At 45.2% G+C, this 8,232-nt stretch overlaps 1 pseudogene; it reads left to right on the forward strand.

The window, feature by feature from the left end:
* The first annotated feature begins 1,391 nt into the window (after positions 1-1,391).
* LOC139621252 (5-hydroxytryptamine receptor 1E-like) lies at positions 1,392-3,078 on the forward strand (annotated as a pseudogene).
* Positions 3,079-8,232: the final 5,154 nt, after the last annotated feature.

An 8,232-nucleotide genomic window follows, 5' to 3' on the forward strand; every position in this document is an offset into this window, starting at 1 on the left:
CATGTTTTTTTGTTTTGAAACAGTGACTGAAACGTGGTCCATTAAGACTATATGTTCGGACATTTCCATTACCTGTGAGATGGGTGTGGCTTAAGGTGCTACAGGCAGCACTCACTTGAGAATTGAGCCAGCACCAGTAGCAACTCCACAGAGGAGCCCTGCAGGCAGATCCCCCTCCCAAAAATAGCATTTTGCTCCTTAATTAAACTAAAATGAAATTAAATTCACAAGATTTTTTGAGAGACTTTGAGAGAGAATTTAAATGAACCAGCTAATGTTGCTTGTACCTTGAACATCTATGGAACTAATGTGACAATGATTATGTCTGTTACTCACAAAAACATGTCCAGATAAAACACAGTGCAGCAGTGGCTGTAAGGCCAGCTCCATGATGCCTGATCTTCTTAGCAGCCCCTGGAGGCCACAGCGTTCATTACACTCCACTGTATGACAGAGATGGACACTGACAATATAATTACTTCTAGAGTCGAAGCAGTAAAAACCTAGTTTTGTTTGGAGGATGGTCGTAGAGGGAAGGTTGTTATAGCTCAACACACAGACAGATCCTCTGTGTATGATATCTTAACATCTGTTGTAGCCTCCTCACACTGGCTGTGTGTGTGTGTGTGTCTGTGTGTGTGTGTGTGTGTGTGTGTGTGTGTGTGTGTGTGTGTGTGTGTGTGTGTGTTTGTGTGTGTATCTGTCTGTCTCTGTGTGTGTCTGTGTGTGTGTGGACAGATTTTGTCAAGGCCATAACATCAAAACCAGCAAGTTCTTGAAACTTTACAGGTGTGTACAAAATATTTTTATACTCACTGAGTGATTCTCCAGTGAGTTAATGTCAAACAAACTGCATTTATTTTTAAGATACTTAAGTCATGGATCAAAGTGTTGTGCAGATTAACAGTCAATCCAGCCAGGGGCGCCTGGGTGGCTCACCTGGTAGAGCACATACCATTAAGGCTTAGTCCTAACCACAGTGGCCTGGGGTTCAAGTCTAACCCCTGGTCCTTTGCTGCATGTCGACCCCTCTCTCTCCAGCTTTCCTGTCTCTCTCTCAGTGCAACTATAATAAAGGCATAAAAAGCCCATGAATAAAAATAAAAAATAAAAGAAACAGTCAATCCAACCAACAGACTGGCCAATATCACATCCTCTAACATAAAAAACAAGACACCATGTGTTTTCTTTCTCTTTACCAGCAGCTTCAGGATCACAGTCATCTGTAGAACATCCCAGCATTCATTATGTGGAAGGCAGGAAGACCCTGGAGTTTGCACATTGACTCTGTCTCTGATACACTTTACTCATGCTTTGTTGTTTCAGACTGATCTGTGACCTTCGAGAAAACACTGTCTCCCTGCGAGAGACTTCAGGGACAGAGCGGCAAGCCCAGGTCCAGAAAAAGACATGGAGAGCTACCCAGGGTGGAGCACCACAGGGCCCAACATCACAAACTGCACTGGCCCACCTGCTGGCAGCCTGCAGGTGGTCCAGTTCACCGACAGGATTGTGGTGGTAGTAATACTCAGCCTTCTCACCCTCCTCACTGCACTCATCAATGGCACTGTCATTATTGCCATCTGTACCACCAGGAAGCTCCACCTGCCTGCCAACTACCTCATCTGTTCTCTGGCCATCACAGACTTCCTGGTGGCACTTCTCGTAATGCCCATCAGTATCCTTTACATCACCATGGAGACATGGTCCCTGGGTCAGCTAGTGTGCAAGGTGTGGTTGAGCGTGGATATGATCTGCTGCACCTGCTCCATCCTGCATCTGTGTGTCATAGCCCTGGACTTTCATAATCTTCTGGCTGCCTTTCTTTTTAAAGGAGCTTCTGGTGGGTCTGTGAGTTTTACAACCTTCTCAGCCTATCTCAGACTTCCTGACATGGCTGGGTTATATCAATTCTCTCATCAATCCCCTGCTGTACACCACCTTCAATGATGATTTCAAGCTGGCTTTCAAAAAGCTACTCAAGAGAAAAGAGCATGCGTATGTCTGAGGTTAAAAGGGAATGTATTCACTTTAATCTTATTTCCAGTTTGTCTCCCGTGCAGTGTGATGTTGTACTTCACAATAAAAAAAGCTGCATCTCAACCAACAGTGTATTCACTGGTTTTCTAAATAAAAGAATTTGTTATAATATTATTTGTTCATTGCCTAGTTTTCTTTCATTCATATTCATCAGTGCTCTTTCTGCTCCAAATTATGAATTAAAAGAGCCTATCTGATTTGACTCCTCATTTTAAAGCTGCACTAATCAATGCTGTTGGTGTGACCAGTGATGTATGAAGTAAGACTGCAGTGTTATAGTAATGGTTAAGACCACTGCTTGGTCACTAGGATTCAATTTGAGATGAAGCACTGTGGTAAAATATGAGGTTTTCCTTAAAGATGTAAAGTCATCTACCAGCAACTATAGTAATTCAGGTGCCAAAAGGCACCTATTTCCGGGTTGTAAAGGAGCAACATCCACAGTAACATTATGATGCAGTCAGACCAAAATCTGCCAAGTGAAATTTACTCAAAAGCAGGAGGGAACAGGAGCAGTGTAGGTAAGGTTGTAAACATGCTGCAACAGCTAGCAGGGTGAGCTAACAGCAGCAGTCCTCAAAGTTGCAAATTAAAGGTCCCATATGGTATTACGGTAGATGTCCATGTTTTTTTTTATTATAAAGCAGGTCTAGGTTCTATATTAATACAGTGAAAGTATCAAAACCTCAGTCTACACCTTGCAGGATTTGGTTTCTCTGAGTGTTTACCTGAAATCTGCTGTATTTAAATGAATCACTCAGAAAACAGACAATCCATCAGGCTCTGGGCCTCTCCTCTAATTGGCTCAACAACCTGTTGTTACCAAAGCTCCAGAGAGAAGCCTGACAGAGGAGATGTAAAAATGTTTTTGGTTCTTATAACCACAAATATATCATCTGATGCATCCCTTCCTCACTGCTGCTTGTATTCTTTTGACTTGCAGTTATAAAAGAAGAATATAAACAACCAGTATTTCCTGAATGGTAGATCAGACTTGTTATGTTATGTTAAACTTGTTATGAAAACGTTTACTGGGGTAATAAACCAAGTGAGAAGAAGGGCCATTTTCTCATAGACTTCCATAGAATCAGACTTCTTTTTGCAACCAGTGGAGTCGCCCCCTGATGGTCATTCGATAGAATGCAGGTTTAAGGCCGGAGCCGGAGTTGACGTCCATTTTTATATACAGTCTATTGATCAGAACCATGTTCCACACAGACTTGAATGAAATCAACTGTTGGTCTAGCTGCACCATCAGGCTCATTCATGCTGGTCCAGGTCTGCACTGGGCTGATCACCAGTGATCGCTGCAGAAAGCAAATCAAATAGCTTTCTGTCCTACTTGATCCTGACATGCTCTGACATCAAGCCAACAAAACATCAATGTTTATCATGTTTATATATGCTTATGTTGCAGAGGTTTTTTCCCCCCCAAATCCCACACTGTACCCCCCCCCCCCCGTTATTTTTTTTTCTCCTCTCCTCTCCACTTGTTTCTCCCCATCCCCCCCTTTTTTTAATGGCGCCGCGGATGGCTGCCCCGGTGTTTTGGTGCGCTCATTGCATCAGTCACCAGAAAAAATTCCTTGTACGTGAAAACATACTTGGCAATAAAACTGATTCTGATTCTGATCAAGCCACCTGCAGTTTTTGGATCCAGGCACCACAGTGTATGATGGGAAACGCCAGGCTCTCACCTTATCTATGACCTCATTGGTTTAGATGTTGACATGACATGATGTGAAACATTCTGAAAATAACATCTGCACAGATGTTTCAGCCCAGACAGTCTGTATATCTGACAGATCAATAATGAAATCTTTCCTTCCTCTCTTTTGACTATTGATTCATGTTTGGTTTAGTTGATCCTCTGGACCTGAGCTTTTGACCCATGATCTTGTCATACATCTCTCTGACATGGTAATAGCTGGTCTGTTTATTTTGAAAAAAGGGTCTTGTGTCTCTGTTTCTTATCCATGTGATAGTTTGATGGTGAGAAGGACAGGAGGGGTCCAAAAACTTTACATGTGCTTAATATGAATTCTTTAATAGCTTAGGCCAGGGATGTCCGCTACATCACAGATCATCTACACAGCATTTTATCTCTGTATGACAGAATTTTCAAATAGAAGAACATAATTAAAACAACACTTATTGTAGACTGTACAAGCTGAGAGTTTGGTCTGATAACAGGATGTGACTGTTTCTGTGATTTCCTCTACAAATTGTGCAGATTGTTAGAAACTGTCCATCTTTGACTTTTTGACATTTTTCTTAATATCACTTCCTCCTGCTGCTGCCACAGACATTTGTGGTCAGGTGCAGCTCATCTCGAACAAGCCAGTTGTTTCACCATGCTCCATTGCCTTTTGCTTAGCCATGCCTAATGTACAACAGCCAGCCCATATCCATGCTCCTTGAACGATAGCAGACCCTTTCTCTGTGAGGACTCTAACGGTAAAGCAAGGTTTTGCAACTTAATGTTCCATGTTTAACCTCAAAGGAAATTTTGGAGAAATATAATGTAGTCTTTTCAGTCTGTAAACAGCCAGCACAATATATTCAATATGACTAATAAAATAAGACTAAATGTGGCAGCAGGATAGAGCAGTGGTTAAGACCACAGTTAAGGGACAAGGTGACGAGGACTGAAATCCCACTAGAAGACCCTGTTCAGTCAGCTGAAGAGGTAAATATAACAAACTGATGAAGAGAGAAAATATTCATTTTAAAATTACTTAACCACAGCAAGCTTTGGTAATTCAGCCCTGCCCCCATGCTGCCAACAACAGGCTCCACTCACAAAGGAATCCAATCCCTGCTCACTCAACAAAATCTTTAAGTTGTATGAGTTTAATCAGACTTAGGCTACAATTCCATCTCCATAGAAGAACTGTTCTATTTACCAAAAGATATTCTGGTCCAGGTGTATACATTTCTTTATGCACAAAGGACTGATGGACTCAAGTTCAAAGTGTGACCATAGTAAGCAGCAGTGTCCATGTGCTTCTTTCAGAGAAAAAATTGGAATCACAAGTATTAAATCTTTCCTTCATTTCTGTCACATCCTCATAAGTCTACAACCCATGGGTCTGAATTTTTTCACTGGTATTAGTCACAGGGAGCCACAAACATGGGGGGTTGTGTTGTGTAGCTTCAGTTCATCACAACTGTTAAAAATCTGCCAGCCTGACAGATTGTTTTGAGGCAGACCATATACATTCCACATATAAGGCCATGCAGTCTTTCACTATATTAGGTTCACACACACACTCTGAGCGCTTAAATACAGCAGTATATGCAGCTGTTCCTGGTCTCCATTATACAAACAAGAATTACAAGAATCCCTCACAGTTGTATGCCTCCATCAACTAGTGCATAATGGCCAGAGGTGTTTTGGCAGAACATTACACAGTCACATTGAAGCTGACCTTTGATTGTTTCAATATAAATTGTCATCACTTCCTTGTTTTATCATTGTAGACATTTGTGTTAAATTGTGTCACAATTGGTGTTTTGGTTAGGTATTTGTGAGTTTTGGCCAAAAGTGTGTTGTGACTTCAGTTCATCCTTGAGTCCAATGTTGTGTCTGAAATTACTCACTCATTCACTCCACCCTGCTCACGGGAAGTTGTCTCTAGAGGTACACACTGAACTCATCTGTTAAATGAAAAAACACGGACACTACTCAGGTCAATTTCTCGGCACCGTTTTTCATTCTTTCACTGCGAGCGCAATGCATGATAGTATATATTGCTGGTTAGCAACCATTAGCAACCGTTTTCTGCCTTGGTTTCCGGAGCTCTTTCACAGAGAAGAGCTCATTAACATCAGAGAAACAACTCCAGAGGATTTTTTCCACCTTTCTCGACTCACCTGTGGGATTATTGGACATTTTGGTCAGAGGTCACTGACCGTTGCTCTCGCAGTGAAACGCCGGAGGAGAGGAAAACGTGCCGGTGCGCTTGCGCGTCTCCGCCGGCGCGGACTCCGCACACCGCTCCCAGGTATCTTTCTCTCCAAGGTGCGTTCACTGCCCAACAAGCTGGATGAACCTCAGCTACTGGTGCAGAAGAACAGAGACTTTTCTTCATCTTCCGTCCTGTGCTTCACAGAGACGTGGCTGTGTGGATCGATCCGGACTCTGCGCTGGAGCTGGCCGGCTTCCAACTCTTCAGAGCGGATCGCGACACAGAGCTGTCCGGCAAAACCAAAGGTGGAGGAATCTGCTTTTATGCAAACAGTGGCTGGTGCAGAGACGTGACAGTGATCCTGCAGCACTGTTCTCCTGACCTGGAGACTTTCATCATAAACTGCAGACCCTTCTACTCCCCCCGTGAGTTCACCTCATTCATCCTGGTCGGTGTTTACATCCCACCACAGGCCACAGCAAATACTGTGTGTGGAGTGGACCAACCCGGACTCCGTAGTTATTGTCCTTGGTGACTTTAACAAAGGTGACCTCAACCACAAACTGCCCAAATACAGACAGTTTGTTAATTGCCCGACCAGAGAGGGGAACACTCTGGACCACTGTTACCCCACAATCAGTGGTGCTTATCACGCCGTCCCCCGGGCTGCACTGGGCCACTCTGACCATGTCATGGTCCACCTGATTCCCACATACAGGCAGAAACTAAAACTGTGTAAACCTGTTGCGAGGACATCAAAGCAGTGGAGCAGTGAAGCCATAGAGGATCTGCAGCATGTTTGGACTGCACTGACTGGGAGGTGTTCAGGACTGCTTCCAACAGTCTGGATGAGTTCACAGAGGCTGTGACGTCATACATCAGCTTCTGTGAGGACTGCTGTATCCCATCACGCACCAGGGTGAGTTATAACAATGACAAACCCTGGTTCACAGCTAAGCTCAGTCAGCTCAGGAGGCAAAAGGAGGAAGCTTTCAGGAGTGGGGACAGGGACAGGTTTAAAGAGTCCAAGTACAGGTTTAGCAAGGCGGTGAGAGAAGCTAAATGTCTGTACTCTGAGAAACTTCAGCTCCAGTTCTCAGCCAACGACTCTGCTTCTGTCTGGAAAGGGCTCAGAAAGATCACTAACTACAAACCTAACCCCCCCACTCCATTAACGACTTCCATCTGGCCAACGATCTGAATGAGTTCTACTGCCGCTTTGAAAGACAGTGGGACAAGCCTGACACTAACCTCCACATCAGAGCCACATCAGAACCCCCCTCCTCCCCTACCAAAGGAACGTCTCTCTCTATCCTGGAGAGAGATGTCAACAGGCTTTTTAAGAAGCAGAACCCCCGCAAAGCAGCCGGTCCTGACTCTGTCTCTCCATCATCCCTGAAGCACTGTGCTGATCAGCTGTCTCCAGTGTTCACGGACATCTTCAACACCTCACTGGAGACCTGCCACGTGCCAGCCTGCTTCAAATCCTCCACCATCATCCCTGTCCCCAAAAAACCAAGGCCCACAGGACTAAATGACTACAGACCCATTGCCCTGACCTCTGTGGTCATGAAATCATTTGAGCGCCTTGTCCTGTCCCACCTCGAATCCATCACTGACCCACTCCTGGACCCCCTGCAGTTCGCCTACAGAGCCAACAGGTCTGTAGACGACGCCGTCAACATGGCTCTCCACTTCATCCTCCAGCACCTGGACTCCTCAGGGACCTATGCCAGGATCCTGTTTGTGGACTTCAGCTCTGCCTTCAACACCATCATCCCGGCTCTGCTGCAGGACAAGCTCTCCCAGCTGAGCGTGCCTGACTCCACCTGCAGGTGGATCACCGACTTCCTGTCTGACAGGAGGCAGCACGTGAAGCTAGGAAAGCATGTGTCTGACTCCCAGACCATCAGCACTGGATCCCCGCAAGGCTGCGTTCTTTCTCCTCTGCTCTTCTCCCTGTACACCAACACCTGCACCTCCAGCCATCAGTCTGTCAAGCTCCTGAAGTTTGCAGACGACACCACTCTCATTGGACTCATCTCTGATGGCGATGAGTCTGCCTACAGGTGGGAGACTGAGCGTCTGGTGACCTGGTGCAGGCAGAACAACCTAGAGCTAAACGCTCTGAAGACAGTGGAAATGATAGTGGACTTCAGGAAGAGCCCAGCCCCACCCACCCCCATCTCCCTGTGTGACTCCCCCGTGGCTACCGTGGAGCATTTCCGCTTCTTGGGAACCACCATCACACAGGACATTAAGTGGGAGCTGAACATCAGCT

This window comes from Trachinotus anak, unplaced genomic scaffold (assembly GCF_046630095.1).
Source record: "Trachinotus anak isolate AG129_WGS33_773 ecotype Australia unplaced genomic scaffold, CSIRO_AGI_Tana_v1 ptg000005l, whole genome shotgun sequence".
Classification (NCBI taxonomy): Eukaryota; Metazoa; Chordata; class Actinopteri; order Carangiformes; family Carangidae; genus Trachinotus; species Trachinotus anak.